The following is a 16,435-nucleotide window of genomic DNA, read 5'->3' on the forward strand; positions in this document are numbered from 1 at the left end:
GAAGTGACCAACATCAGTTTTGTTTTTTTTTTTTTTTCCTGACAAGTCAGCAATTCCACTTCCTCCTTTGCTCTCCACGAGGAGCAAATGCTATACAACCACAGAATGGTTTGGGTTGAAAGGGGCCTTAAAGATCATCCTGTGCTATAGGCAGGGACACTTTCCACTAGACCAGGCTGCTCAAAGCCTCAGCCAGTCTGGCCCTGAACACTTCCTGGGTGGGGGCATCCATAATTTCTCCACACAACCAGTTCCAGGCATGCATAATTTCTCTGGGCAAATCAGTTCTCAGCACCCTCACAGTAAAGAATTTACTGAAACGCTGTCTTTCAATTTAAAATTGTTACTCTCCCTCCTATCACTACACACCTGATACAGAGTCCTTTCCAGTCTTCTCTTTAGGCCCCTCTTAGGTACCAGAAGTTTGCTATAAGGTCTCCCTGGAACATTCTCTCCCCTGAAAGCTAAATAACCCCAATTCTGTCTTATGGGGGATATTCCAGCCCTTGCATCCTCTCTGTGACCCTCCTCTGGGCCTGTCTTGTGCTGGGGACCCCAGAGCTGGATGCAGCACTGCAGGAGGGGTGGGGGGGTCTCATGAGAGTGGAATAGAGGGGCAGAGCCACCTGCTTCAACATGTTGGCCACACTTTTGATGAAGCCCAGGACTTTCTAGGCCGCAAGGCTGCATGGGCAGGTCGTGCCTGGATTTATGTTCACCTGGTGCTGTGTAGCTGGCTGTGGGCTGGTGGGGCTCTGGGGGGTTTGCGGTTCCAGCAGGCACTAATTACCTCCTTAACAAAAAGATTATCAGCGATTGTCATGGATATATTTTATGAAAAATCCTTTCCTTAGGATTTTTTTTTTCTCCTGAGAAGCTGAGAGGCCTCAAAAATGAAATGTAAACAATGATTATCTGCTGCTGTGGAATGCAACAGGTGCATCTGTGATTGGTCTCATGTGGTTGTTTTTAATTAAAGGCCAATCACAGTCCAGCTGTCTTGGACTCTGGTCAGTAACAAGATTTTATTATCATTCTTTTCTACTCCTTGCTAGCCTTCTGATGAAATCCTTTCTTCTATTATTTTAGTATCATTATAATATATAATTTTCTTTTAATGTAATATCTATCATAAAATAATAAATCAGCCTTCTGAAACATGGAGTCAAGATTCACATCTCTTCTCTCATCCTGGGACCCCTGTGAACACCACCACAAGTGATGGTCTGGAGACACACTAAATTTAATATTGCCCATGACCATACCCTTCAGAAAGAGGTCCTAGGTCATGAATTACTGTGTCATACATCTGATGCAGGACAGGGCCTGCCTAGTCACAGGCCTGATGGGGCTGTGTGTGCAGAGATGCCTTGCCTGGCTTTGCAGGAGCTGCTGCTGGCCCTGGAGGCTCTGCTGTTCCAGCAAGGCACTGGGGGGCTGGTTCCACACTCTGGATGGCTTTCAGATCCCAGCCAGGCAGGAGCCATGTGGATACCTGTGACTCTGTTGGTTCAGAGAGTCTCTTTTGGCTGCTCCAAACCAAGTAGAGACAGAGCTGTTGATAGAAACAAGAAATGCTTTGCACCCACCTAAAATGGTTACAGTGTCATCCTTCTTACTTCACCTGGACTACTCCACTTCTGCTGAGTGTGAACAAGTGTCAGTCTGAGAGTGGCCAGCTTGCCTGCTGCATGGCTGGTGGGTAGGGGGGTGTACGAGTGAGGGGTGTGTCTGTATGATGCTGTGGTTGCATCTGGCTCCAGGGTGTCTTGTTCTTCTTGGGGCTCCTGGGCCAGCAACTCTGGCTACATGGCCACGCCACAGCAAGCACATGGTGGAGATATAAATTATAGAAACTAATTCTATCAGAGCTTGAAATAACTGTCATGCTTCAGGGCATCCAAGTTACAGTTTGAATCTGATTGGATTTGCTGCCAGTCATGAGAACTGATTCTGGCAGGAATAATCAATACTGCCTCTTAATTCTCTTGATAGGTGCCAACACGTTCGTGCCTAAGAGACACATTCCTCGTGTTAAAGCATGGCAATCAAAATAGCTCAGTGCTGGATGAACATACTGAGAGACCTAAATACACCAATCTGTGGGCTTGCTCAGCCATGATGAGAATATGATCTGATTTCAGCTCTGGAGTGAAAACACACCCTTCTCAGAGGCAGATGATCTTGTCAGTCCAGGTAGCTCTAGGCAGAGCAGAGGTACTGTGTGTCTGCTTGTGTTACCCAGCACTTGGTGGCAGGGAGAAGCTGTGCTGGTACCTTGTGGCCTGGATACCACTGGGAGAGATGGAGCCCTTTCAGACATGGAGACTTGTAGCCATGCTGCTTAAACCTGTCCTGTCCATGTGTTTTGTGCATGTTGGTCATAAGGAGCTCCCTTAAGGTCAGGATTGGAGGCTCTTCTGGGTAAGTATGTCCAGCAGTGCCATGGTGAGCACCCCTGAAGAGCTGCACCTGTTTGTCTGGACCCTGTTCTCTCTCCAGGAGTGGCCAGGTGAACAGGCACTGTGGGGGAAGGCAGAGCAAGGCAGGTGTGCATGGTACTGCTCCCCTCGTGTTCACAGTAACTTCCTGAAAGTCACCCAAGAATTTCTGTCATGCACTTGGTCAGGGTTTTTACAATATTATGTGATCATGTGGTTTTAAAGTCTTCTCTGCCTTCATGGGGAACTCCCCATGAGTCAAGGTCTTAAACAGCAAAATCACCTCCATGAACAATACAATCTTTCCCCCTTCTCTTCCCCCTCACTTTGTGTCCCCAACCCTCAGAGCTGGGTTGGCAGTGACAGGAGCCTCAGCTCCTGGCTCTGATGCAGGCTGGCCAGGGGCTGCACAAGTGGTTCAGTCAGGTCCAGCATTGCAAATGATGCAGTGCCTTCAGGTGGGCTTTGGGGCAGGTAAAGAGGAAATTTCTGCTTTTAGATATTGCTGCTGCTCTGTGCTATAGATCTGGGACCTTGCTGTGCTAAGTGATGCACAGACAAATGTCCCAGATCCTGGCACACTGTAAGCTAAAATAATTCTGCCATGAAATCAGGTAGGAATCCAAACAGACACATCTATGTTCTCTGGCTTTGCTAGCAAAGGTTTGCCAAGTCACTTAAGGAAGCGAAGCAGTTTCCAGAGACTCTGCAAAGCTGCTCTGTCAGGTATTTTATGAGACATCTTTGCCAGGAAACTGAAGAAATACCATGATATGGTAAGGACACTTAACTCTCTTCCAGTATCAACACAGTGTGAACAAATAGCCAACTGACACAGAGCTGTATGAAAAGATACACATCAAACATATGCTCATGTGTAATGGATGATGGATACTTGTCATAACCTTAAGCATAAAACAATATGTTTTTATCTGGAATGGAATAATTGTTATAAAAACTCTTCAACTGCATTCTGAGTATTCTTCATTTCAATGCTGTTGAAAGCCATATTGTAGCCAATATATGAATATTTTAAATGATTTAGCTTTACAGATAAGAGAAAGATCTGAGTCATAAAATGAAATTTTTGTTATTTCCCCCATCTCTTCTTGAAGTAAGGGTGGACCCCTTAGAACTGATCAGCATTTTGTCAGCTTATGAGTTTTATATAGCATTCAGAGAAGACTTGAAATTCTACTAAAAATTTCCTTTCAAAGGAACAGATTGGTAAATTAAAAGAAAAACAGGGGTGCAGAGCTTTATCTGTTTCAGCAATTGATGTTAGTAGGTGGGAACAAAGAGTCACCTGAAATTTCTTGCACTACTTAATTTGCATTTCTGGGATTTTTAGAATAACGAAATATGCATCTTGTAAGGTGTAACTGAATTCAGTTCATGCAAAGAACGTGTTACAATTTTTTTGTTTTGTGACTTTCAAATTTGCAGTGTTTCTGACAGAATCATATAACTTTTCACATTAAGATAGGCTCTCTGCTCCCTTCATTGTCTGAATAAAAGGCAGAAGCTGACACTTGTGTATTATGATATTTATACTGATGCAACTTTTGATGCAAAACCATTTTCTTTCCCTACTTAACAGGCAGCTTCCTTTATGTGGTACTGAGAGCTAGACAATGAACCCCAAGTGATTGTAATACTCTCCAGACACTTCAATTATGTCACTTTTTTAGATTTCTGATGTGGAACAGGATCATCCAACCTGCTTGAGCAGCCATCCTCCTCCCTTTCACAACATTTAAAAAGTTTTCTTGAAAGGTGAAGTTGTTTCAAATGCTCTAAATGTTGAACCAAGAATGTCTGGTTCAACAAAAATCAAATAGCAGAGATGTCTTATTTATCATGAAACAAATGAAGTTGTGATGGATTCTTGTATCATGAACAAACTGGTTGTCTTCCCATCATCCTGGAAATGCCCCAATTTCATAGCATATACCTCTGGGGCAGAAGGAATTCAGCATGTGAATGCTGAATGTGTTGAAAGTTCATTTGTGTTTTTAACTTTAAAAAAAAAAAAAAACATTTGTGGAAGAGCTGTTGGGCATACTCTGATATGAAGGAATGATGAGCAGTGGCCAAGAATTCAAAGGTCCTTTGGCTTTGTTGCCTGGCTCTGGCATAATTGTACACTGGGGCTCTCCAGGAGAGCTGGGATCTGCCTCCAGGCCAGATGCCACTCATTTATTGGAAACTACACCTGCCTGTTGCAGAACTGTGGAAATTTGGCATGCTAGCTTGTTTTGTTGAGAAATGGTGGGGTTGCAGGGCAACAACCAGGCTTTCTAAAGCACTGTGTAAAGTTGAAATCAATGGGTAGTTTGGCACTGTGGCACCCAGAGCCTCCAAGGATTGTGATTCAGTGCCAGCTGAGGGGTGGTGGTCATGACATGGACATCACTCCTGTTCTCATCAGTCTGTCTGAAAGAGATGGGAGTAGCTGTGCTGTTATGCCTCACCAGTGCTGGTGGGATATCTAGGGGAGGGTCCTGACAATGAGCAGTAGCCAGGCTTGGCCCTCTCCTGCCTCATGTCACTTCACCCAGCTCTTCCACCTCACTGTATGCCCAGCTTGTGGAGTATACTCTGCACAAAGAGCTCTAGCTGAATTCATATTGATCATCTTCTAATATGGTCTTATCCCATTGTGTAGAAAGAATAGAGGTTTTTAACTGAAGAAATAGAAAAGAATGTGGTGGTTGCATTTTCAGCTATAGGAAATGTAGATGTGGTATTAGGACAAAGAGTGTTGAAACAGGTAATTGTTGGTGGCAAGACTGAATGAGATCCAGCTGGGTTAAAGCTCAACACTGAATGAGATCCAGCTCTGGCTTTTCCACCAAAGCAGGTGCCTTTTGTCCTTGCATGGTGGGTTAACAGGCTGGGAGTGCTGGAGGCTGCTGCTGGCCAGCTCTATTTAGCACCTTCCTCCTTGAAAGCACCTCTTTTGTTAAGGCGCTGGGGAATACAATGAGGAAATGAAACAGGTAAATATATCTTTCCTCATCCTCCTGTTGCTGTGAAGGGAATTTGAATGCATTTTTGAAATCTGCATTGACACAATTCCACAGAGTCTGAGGTAACAAGGATCAACTTCTGTTGTGCTAGGATGTGAGTCTTGAGATCAGCATGGCTGTGAGCCATTTGAAATATTTTACTTGGTATGAGGAGAGATAAATACCAGGGTTGTATAGCAGGTCTGGCTGAATAAGGACTCCAGTTAATCTCTGCAGAGGATTTCCAAAGGGAAGTATTTATCCTTGTGCCAAATGTCTATACCTGATATGTCTGACCTTGGGTGTAGTATATTTCTCCTCTAAAACACGAGATTTGAAGTGCTGCTGTTCTGATTTACTAGGTTTTTTTTTGCTTGGGTAGAGCAGGTGTGGGTGTACTTCTGCTCTGTTTCAGTTCACCACAGTGAGAAGTGAAGGCAAGCAAAGCAAGGCCCTGTTGAGGGGTGAGAGAGGGGAGACAAGTGTGGTTCTGCCTGGAGTTCAAGCTACAGCTTCTGACCCTGGGGTGGCTTTATTTGGGTAGGTCAAGGTGTGTGCAATTGGCCTGCCAATCAATACATCTCAAATGCCTTAAAAAATGTAAGATAGAACGCTTCCACCTAGAAATTGTTCTTATAAAGGTGTGGACATATAAACAGAGAAATAAAAAGCTTTGGAGGGGAAGTCTATATCTTCTGGATATCACTGTAAAACCAGAAGTGCCCAGTCTCTTTAATTTTTATTAAAAAAAAAAAAAAAAAAAAGAAGAAGACTCTGTTTAACAGTGTAACAATGTATTCAGAATTCTTTAGGTTATGTCTCAGAGCATAGGAATGAAATTATTGAAACATTTAGCTTTGCTAGGAGCAGAGTGTGTGGCTCAGCCAGTGGGCTACTGCAGACCTTATCTCTCACTACAGCAACCTGAAAGGAGGCTGTGGCCGGGCAGAGGTTTGCCTCTTCTCCCAATAACTAATGATAGGATGACAGAGAATGGCCTAAACTTGCACCAAGGGATGTTTAGATTGGATATTAGGAAACATTTCTTGACGGAGAGGGTTGTCAACCACTGGAGCACGTTGCCCAGGGAAGTGGTTGAGTCATCGTTCCTGGAGGGATTTAAAAGGTTTGTAGATGTGGCACTCAGGGACATGATTTAGTGGTGGACTTTAGTGGCAGTGCTGGGCTAATGGTTGGACTGGATGATGTTTAAAGGTCTTTTCCAACCTAAATGAGTCTATGATTCTAGTTCTATGCTCTTTCTGAAGGTTTTCAACATTCAAGGAAAAATGAGGAAAGTGTGTGTACGTCACAAAGCTGAAAGCAAGGTCCCATGGAAGGGAGCAGGAATATACTGTGGATGTTCTTACGAGACAATTTTGAACTGAGAAACTGTGGTGGGTGGAAGGATTCTGTTTTGGAGGAAAAAAAAGTCCTTATTATCTTCTTTCCTGTAATCCAGATCAAAATTTGTAATGACCTGAAAGTTCAATCAGACTTATGCTAAAAGCAAACCCAAGTAGTGAGGTGGAAATGCATCATTCTATGGGGTTTCCTTGTATGTAAAAACAGAAAGTCTGAGTTGATTTTTGGCATGCAAAGCAGAAAGCAGAAACAAGCTGTGATGGGGGTGAGAGTCATGAGATGGCTGAGCATAGGTTTGCTGAAACTCTGTAGTACTGGAAGAATAAAAAGTGGGGGCTTCACACTCTTCATGGGGTTATCCAAGCAGGCTGTTAAGAGTCTGGATATAAAGGTTGCAGAAATGAGAAATGAAAGGGTGGATGTGTTCACACTTAGGAAAACTTAAAAAATACATGGTTAGAATGAAAAAGAAACGAATCCACATTCTTTGATTAGGAATGGAATTTTCTGCTGTTTCCCAGACAATGCTGGCATCATGTGGCCATTTTATTTAGCTTGCCTTGTACTAAAATATATCTGAAAAGTCATTGCTTTCTCAGCATCTTTCTGATTGGGATTCCTTAAAAAATCCCAAAGTCATGAACACACACAATTCTTATGGTGTGAATCCTCGGGATGTCCTGTGCAGGACTAAGTGTTGGACTCAATGATCCATCCAACTCAGAATATTCTGTGACTGTCACTGCAAAACTCAGCTGCTTGTCTTGCCTGGATGTCCTGTGACACTATCTCCATTTTCTAGAAGAAATGAGGAGTCTTCAATTGGTCATTTGGGGTCTTTTGCTTTCTGACCACTGATCATGTTTTTAAAGTGATCAGTCAGCCTCTTTTAACACACAGAACAACTTTTAGTTGTGCTTGGCTTTTGAATCTAAATGAGAGGAAGAAATTGCCGTGTGCATGGCAGGCTGTGGTGGCAGTGTTTTCCCACTCTGGGGCCGTTTATAATGAGGGGGAACAATATTAAAGGACAGTTATTCTTCCCAAATAGGAAGAATGTGGGGTGCAAGAGGAGAAATTAAGCTCGTTTTTGAAAGGCCAGGAGCAGGAGAGATGATGCAGGGTCCAGGACATTACCACACAAGAAAAAGGAGTTAGAACAAGGAGGAAAGAGAGCTGCAGTGATGCTTTTCATGTGCTCTCTGCAAAGGAGCAACATCCTTTTTAAGGATCTTAGAGGAGTCTTCTGTGACTGCTGGGAGAGAAAAACTGTGCATGTAATTCCAAGTTGAGCTGATTAGTTAAAAAAATCAGGCTATATGGGAGTATTTTTACATCAGTACTACTGGTATTTTGGAAGAATGGAAACCTGAGTAGAATAGCATCTAATACTACTTGAAGAAGAATCCTCTTACACTGATCATCTTCAAAGGACTTTGCAGAAGTGCTCCTGAAGCTCAAGTAAATAATGCTTGGGTAGAGTAGCTTTAATCAATGATACTAGCAGCTTATTAACCTGCATCTCAAGTAACCTGGCAGGAACAGAATCTGTTTGGAGGAGTTCCTCTTTGCAGTTCTGTACATCCAGATAAAATGGAAAACTTGGCAATAAACACAAATAGTTGGAAAAGTATTTCTCCCAATAGTGTTTCAGACTGTGTAAGAGATGATGCAGAAATGTTAAATTTAATATGAGACTGAGCAAATGTATAATTGCACACAAGTACAAATGTACAGGGTAGTGGTGCATGTATATATTTCTGTATTTATAAACACTTGTGTATATATATATGCACAGCCAAATTCATTCTTATGAAGTTTTCTTTTTAAAATAGTCAAAAAAACAAATGGAAGTATAACATGCAAAACGAATGATAGAGCTGTTCAACCTTGTAAAACCAAAACCAAACAAGTCTTGGTCACAAATAAGTGCATTGTGTCTGGATGCCCGATAGCAGCAAGTGGAAAGTCAGTTACTAGGAAACACGTGCCTCCCTCCAAAGTACGCAGCGCTTGCTCTATAAATGCAGACATTTGTTTAAATAAATATTTACTATAATTATGGCGCTGTCTTAATGGCTTTTAGGAACTTTTTACTATGTGTTTAGGTGACATGAAATCTTTAATCTGAATTGATTGAGATTTAATGTTTAATCTTGCTCAGATTTGTTGCTCTTTGTTAAGATGTTTTGCTTGGATTCTGACAAAACTTCAGCTGGGATCAGGATACAGAATTCCATAATTCATGATAATAGAGTTACTTGGGCATCTGCTTTGTGTAGTAGAAAACAGATAGTTAAATATTTTTGCACCTAAGTGACGATTCAAAGCAGATCACTAAATTTCTTCTCCTTTATCACTTGGAATATAAGTGCAGTTTCCTGGGAAAGCATTCTTTATCTAGGGTAGACTCAGGAAAATCAGACTAATTGAATTCAGTACTGCAGATCCATGAATGCAGACTCTGCCGTTCTATGGTAGATACTTTTCTGCAGCTTTTATCCAAAAGGGAAGACACTTTTATTTCTTTAGCTATACATGGCTAAATATAAAGAGTAATTTATGCACATACCAGTTCTGTGTGAGGTTTGCTAGACTCTTCGTTCATAAAAAGCTGCTTTTTCAGCTTTTGTTCTTAGAAGTTTTGATAAAAAAACAGTAAAGATGTGTGCTGTTTTATCTGCTCTTTCAGTGCAATTTTACTCAGTAGACTGTCTGCATTGTTAAAAGTTGTTTGGCTGGACACAAATTGAACTCACCAGTATGTAGAGGTTTTACTGTCAGGAGTATGACTTACTGGAAGCCATTAAATACATTTGCCTGAGTGTATAAATGTTTGAAAAAGGAAAATGAGAAGATAATTGTGGCTGGGGAGAAGAGAATAGGTTCTTCTGCTTAAATGTGAAGCTAGGGAAAAGGTGAGCTTTTTGGTAGATTATGCTTTCTCTAATTGTAGCTTTGCCTTCTCAGCTCTCCTGGTTTGAAGAATTAGAAATTCATTCCTTAATGTTTTAGAGGCTTTTGCATAGCTCTATGGGTGAAAGTGGGATGCATCACTTACAATGACCTTAATCATTTTGGATCCCAATATTCCAGATGTCTGTGTAGCGTTACCAGAGCCATAGAGAGCAACCCCTGGCACGTAGAAGTGAAGCGCACCTTTACAAGGCAAACAGGCTTACACCTCTTTCTGCCACAGAATGAAACTTTTAGTTGTGAAAGAAAAATAGTGAGCTGGTTGAGGGTTTTTCTAAACTGTCACTTCCCTGTTTCACTCTGGTTTCTCAGTGGGGGCAGAGCAAACAACAGCTTAAGATACCATCAAACATGATAGCAAGGCATGCTTTATGTTCTCCAGAATATTGTCTATGAGCATGCCTTGCAAGAAGGACTGACACATCACATGCAGTGTAAAAGCATGTGCCAGAAATGGACAGTATTAAAATGTTTGTTGTTGCTGATTTCAAATCTAAATCTATTTTCAGGGAAAGAAAAAATCATGCTTTTTTTTTTTTTTTTCTCCTTTTCAAGGGGAGGAAGAATGAGACCTTCTTAGCTAATTCAGATCATGGTTTCCTACCTAGTTTGTTAAAGATTTAAAGCCTTAGGGAAGTGCCACCAAGTATCTTTGGTGACAGAACTCAATAGGGAGGTTTCAGCTCTAATTAGTGAATGAGAAACATCACAAGAAGTAGAGTACACACTGAGTAATCGGCTCAAATGCCCCATGGAAAATTTGACTGAACTGGAAATGATGTCAGATTCCCCCATGAACTAAACTACTCTTTCCTTAAAGTTCTAAAGAGGTCAGCACCCTGGCAAAGGTAGGAGAGTGAAGTTGCTCTTGCGAGAAGAAAAAACAAACAAAATAATCCCCAAACCCAAAGAAATCAGGATTTGTAAGATTGCATTGCTGGACGAATTGTGGGTTTTACATTTTGGGGAAGAGTGGATGAAGTGGTAGAAATTCAAGATCAAAGCATTCTTTAAGGATAACTTTGTGGCTACTGCATCCAGGCTGAAGACCCCAACTTTCCTGGGCTGTATCTGTTGTTACCCTGTTCGAGGACAGGCAGGGAGGAAGGTGGTGCTCAGTTAAGAATGTAATGAGAATTTAACAGCCCTGATTCAATACACGTGAGGATCAGCAGGAAGGAGGACTGCACTTGACTCAGGTTGGCACTATGCTGGCAGAATGCTGCCTGCTCAGGAGACAATGAATAGTGAGATACTCCCTCAGCTCTGGAATGTGGGAAAGAAAGGAGTATTGAGGGAACTGTGTGACCTTAAGCAGCCATTTAGACAGGCTCTAAGTTTTAGATCTCATATGGAAGGTAGAGACTGACAGAAACATGCTGCCTGTCCATTTGTTGCCCAGCTCTGGTGTCCGAATTCAGGACATTCCTCTGGCTGTCCTGAATTGCCAGAACCCCTGCCAGGGGGCACAGAGACCTTGGCATAGAGCCCAAGACACCTGTGATTTTGATTATGACCCATGGAAAAAAATTGCCAACCTTATATGAGGATCTGCAAGCCACGAAAGTTTAAGTAGAATAATAATTAGCTTGTCACAGGGTGAAAAACAGATTATTTGGGGTTTTTAGAATGGGGGTTCAGGGGGCAAGATGGAGAAATCTGGGCATGTCCAGCCTTTCTCCTTCTTCTTGGCCTCCATCTTCTGCTGTGATGTTGGCACTTTTGGATTGGTTTATAGTAGAAGCTCACTGTCTAACACAGGTGATAGGTATTGGGGAATAATTGTAAACATTATATATGTAGTTTTTAGTATAAAAAGTTTACACCACCCTGAGGGCGTCAGTGTGCCTCTGTCTGCTGAACAGACCTCAGCAGGCCAGAGAAAAGAATTTTATATGTAAGAAGCAAGAAACAGCCTTGAGACTGAGACAAGAAGAGCTCTGACTCCTTCTTTGAGCGCCGGGCTGAGAAAAGAGACTTTCTAACACATCTCAGGGTCACTCTGACCAGCTAAAGCCCTGAGACTCTGGGGCAGAAGAGCAAGCAGGTGTTAGGGCTTGGGCCAGCTGCTTTCTGGTAGCCCTTCTGGCTGTCTTGCTACAGGTGGATTTGGTCTGTGGGACTGGAGGCTGATGGAAAAGCTTGCAGGGCTGCTCTGTAAAATGCAAAATATGTACCAACCTAAGGGAAAGAGTGTGGGAACTACTCTTCAGTGGTAAGGCTTGGGAATGAGTGAAAACAGGTAATACCACAAAGGGTAGCAGGTGTCTCATGGATCCCGGCTTTGGATTGACTCAGTGCTGTTGGAAAGTATTGGAGGGAGAGCTTAGTATTAAAAAAAAACCCACCCTGCTTTTCTGGTAGAGGTACACAGGATTTTTTCTGCTTAATATATCCTCTCTCTTTTCCCCTCTCTAGCTGTGTTTCTACCTCATTCCGACCTTACAATATATTTAATACTTTTAAATTTTTCTTTTGTGTCCTTGCCATGGCATGTGCTCTTTTGAGCAAGTCACTGTGAGCTTTGTAAGCAGCGTTGCTTGTTCCCCACACAATTGCTCTGCTGCAGTGAGGTTTGTGAAACTGAATTTGTTTGCTGCTGCTGTTCTCTTTCCCCAAATATTTTTCATAAGATATATCAAGGCTGTCATGAGATTTTTAAATTTAAGAGGTGGAATGGGTAATGGAACATGTGAAACATGGAGCTCTTTTAACATCCCTGAAAGAAATCTGGATATTTTTTGTCTCTAATGTTTTTCCTTGGTGTGCTTGAGCTGTCTGTAATTTATAATCAATTCAACCCTTCCAACATTTTTAATGAGAAAAATACCCCTAATCTATAGCAATAACTTCAATATAGTGTATCTTACCGTGGTAATAAAAACATTCAACAATATTTTAATCTAGTATTATGGAATACTCTTGGGTATTTTTTTAAATGAACATAAAGGCTGAATGCTGGAAGATGCTCCATAAAAACAAATTGTATTATTAATCAAACCAAAACACAGAATTCCTCACATAGTGATTTTAAAATGCCCAAGACAGTCTTTAATTGAAATGTTACAGAAAATAATGGAATGAGAAACTGTGTACTTGGTGTTTAATTAACTTACAATGTATGTTCAGAAGCTTGTTAGATGGATCAAAATGTAACTATAGGATGTAAGAGTGTGTTGGCAACATAAGTCCATTTATGTGTTGTCCAATAATAAATTTCAACTTAGATTAACAAGCACCATTTTAATTAAACAGTCTTCCCTTGTTGCATGCTGAAATGGCTGGTGCTAAGTGCCATTTCCATTCATTGTCTCCCATCAAATTCAGCACTTGCTCTTCCTTATGAGCATTATCTGTCACACAAAAGAACCAGGTTTGAACAATGATTTTTCTCTCAGCACCTGTCATGTAGTTGATTTTTTTTTTTTTTTGCATTCTCTTATCTAAATCCAGGCTGTATTTTAGCCTTCTGTGGCTGTGAAAAGGGTGCAGGAGATTTAAAGAACTCCCTGGAGGTAGACACCAGAATGGCCTTGTCCCCTTTCTGGTTTTGCTCTGTCCTTTTCAAAAAAGCTAAAGGAGGACATCCAGACTTTGGCAAAAGGTCCAGCTTGTGGTCTTGCTGTCGTGATGGATAGTGGATGACTGAATACAGTAGGAGTCCTAGTAAAATATATGTATTGTAAAAGTGACCTTGCCCTGATCCTAGTTGTTCCAAATGGGCTGCAGCTGTGGCTAATGAAGATAACTGGGATAAAAGGGGGTGGGTTGGCTGGTCAGGGAGAGCCTTGGGGGAGTCTTGATGAAGAAGCAGGGGTAACACTGCTGTGAAGAGCTGAGTGTGAGAAAACCCCTCAGAAGGTATGGGACTCTAGAAATATAATAACAACAAGTGGTGACCCTGATGTGACAGAAGATAGGACAGCTGAGAGCTGGGACTCTAGAAATATAACAACAAGATGTGATAGAAGATAGGACAGCCAAGAACTGTGACAGCCTGAGAGCCGTGGAGGAAACATGGCCTTTGAGTTGAGGAGCTGTGACAGCCAGGAGCTGTGAAAATATGGCCTTTGAGCAAGGGGCTGTGTCTGTTGTAAGTGGCCTTTGAGTCGTGGGGAAATGTATGTATTGTACTTTAATGTCTGTATTGTATTTGAATATCTGTAAGTAAAAGAAAAGGGGGAAATATAGTAGGAGTCCTAGTAAAATATATGTATTGTATAAGAGGCCTTGCCCCAATCCTAGTTGCTCTAAATGGGCTGCAGCTGTGATGCCCTTAATTGGGCAGCAGCTGTGGCTAATGAGGATAACTGGGATAAAAGGGGGTGGGTTGGCTGGTGGGGGAGGGCCTTGGAGGAGCCCTGACAAAGAAGCAGGAGCAACACTGCTGTGAAGAGCTGCGTGTGAGAAAACCCCTCAGAAGGTATGGGACTCTAGAAATATAATAACAACAACTGGAGAGCAATACAAGGACAGGAAAAACCTATGCTGATGCATTCCTATTATGTTCTGTTGGAATCATGTTGCCATGACTTTGTTCAAGCTGTGAACAAAGATCTCCATGCTACTGAAAGCTCCTTCCATAACTGGCCAGTGCTTGGGCCTTCAGGGCTTCTGCACCTGTGCCCACTTGGGTTAGCAGATATGCACCATCACAGCAGCTCCAACTCTGCAGAGGCCCAGCTCTTCCCTGACATTGCTGGTTTGGTTTTGTCCTCACCACTCTAGCACTGGCTGGTGAAGCCCCTGGACATGTCTAGTGTGGTGGGGCCACAGGTTAAGTCAAATAGAAGTAGTTTCTCTACACCTGACAAAAGGCTCTTCCCTCTTTTTTAACTTTATAGCAAGTTGTGTGGGATGGATTGTAGTACAGGGCTGGCAACCCTCTTGTTACCAAAGTAATTAATATAGCATGGCCTGGGTTAGAAGGGACCTTAAAGTCCATCTTGTTCCAAACGCTTTCTACTGGACCAGATTTTCAAACCCCCATCCAACCTGCCATGGAACACTTGTAGTGGTGGAGGGTCTAAAACTTCTCTGAGTAACCTGTTCCAGTGCCTCACCACCCTCATTGTAAAGAATTTCTTCTTCAGCTCTAATCCAAACCCACTGTGTTTCAGTTTAAAGCCACTGTCCTGTCACTGCATGCCCTTGTAAGCAGCTCCTGTCCAGTTGTTTTGTGGGTCCCCTCAGGTACTGAAAAGCTACAGTAATGTCACCTCAGAGCATGTGCTGGGCTTCAGTATAGGACAAGGAGTAACAGTTTTAAACAAAGGAGCTTGATTTGGAATAGATGTAAGGAAGAAGTCTTTAAAATGAGGGGGATAAAACGCTGGAATGGGTTGCTCAGAGAGGTGGTAGATGCAGTTCCTGAAACAAGGTGGGACAGGGCTCTGAGCACCCTGATCAAGTTGAAAAAGTCCCTGCTTCTTACTTCAAGTGGATCGGATTAGATAGTCTTAAAGGCCTTTTTCAACTCAAACTGTTCTATGATACACCCCCAAAAAGCAAGGGAGGATGGTGAGCAATAATCTTGCTCCTATTCAAGTACCATTTGATATCTGAGGTAAATGTTTAGGATCACTTCCCTGCTGCTTTATTCTAGCAAGGCTCCTCTCTAAAAGAAAGAGTGTCTTACCTACACCCACCTACAGAATTCAGGGCTGTCCCAGAATCCCTGCCATGGGCTGTGGGTGCTGTGGGGGATGACAGGGTACTTGTGGGGTTTGCTGGGCTAGGGGAAGGGAGGTGCCCTCAGGACACGGGGTAGGTCAGCACTGGGATGGGATGATAACAGTGAGGGCAAGCAAAAGTTTTCCTCTTGCTCAGATCTCAGCCACCTGACCCAGGTGCATATCAGTGTTGCCTTGCAATATCCAGAGCTGCCTCTGCTTTGTATCTTATACCAGTCATTAAGCCCTGCTTTTAAGGGTAATATCTCTGTTGGTACAAAGGTACCAAGTGAGCTGAGTGTGGCCTCTAGTGGTCTGTTAATATCAGATACTGAGAGTCAAGGCTTTCTGGGCTGGTGATCTGCTGCATTCTGTGTGCTTTGTGTTAATTAGGATCTGCAAATCTGTGAAAGAAAGTGACCACCAGAGAGCTGACATGAAGAGGTTGCTTGCTATCATGCACCTGCTCAGGTCAGGTCAAGCAGCACTGAGGGCATCAGTGCTGCACTAAAATAGCTGCCACTATGAGATGTGCCAGCTTCTTAAACTGGTGCCACAACTGGATCTCACTGCCAGAGCTTTGGTACTTTTCAATATACAGTAGAAGCTTTCAGTAACTTAAAAGCTGTAGTAGATGAGAGCGTTTAGACAAGGACAAAGTAAATATTAGACCACAGTAGTTGTAATATATTAATGTTTACTTCTCTAAGTTGCCGAGCTCTATTGTAGGCCCTCTGAAGTTTCTTAGCAGCAGGTATCTGGTTTGGGTATCAGAGGATGTAGTTTCAAAATGTCCAGCACATCTCACTTGGTCTATAGCAGGTTCTACTGTCCTCCAGAAGAGAAATGCAGAAGCAAAACTGCTCACTCTGAGCATATTAGGAATGAAAGAAAGCCCTAGCCCAACAGGATGCATTCCCTGAAGGACAGATTTAAATGATAAGCAATAACCATGTTACCAATCAGCTGA

General features: G+C 42.5%; 1 protein-coding gene across 1 annotated transcript in view; it reads left to right on the plus strand.

Annotated features, from left to right (window-relative positions):
• The first annotated feature begins 5,366 nt into the window (after positions 1 to 5,366).
• ZPLD1 (zona pellucida like domain containing 1) overlaps positions 5,367 to 16,435 on the plus strand; it is an 88,505-nt gene continuing 77,436 nt past the window's right edge. The window contains exon 1 of the mRNA XM_058800319.1: positions 5,367 to 5,443. The gene's annotated coding sequence lies outside the window, so the exon portion shown is untranslated. The remainder of the gene's footprint in view (positions 5,444 to 16,435) is intronic.

This window comes from Ammospiza caudacuta, chromosome 2 (assembly GCF_027887145.1).
Source record: "Ammospiza caudacuta isolate bAmmCau1 chromosome 2, bAmmCau1.pri, whole genome shotgun sequence".
Lineage (NCBI taxonomy): Eukaryota > Metazoa > Chordata > Aves > Passeriformes > Passerellidae > Ammospiza > Ammospiza caudacuta.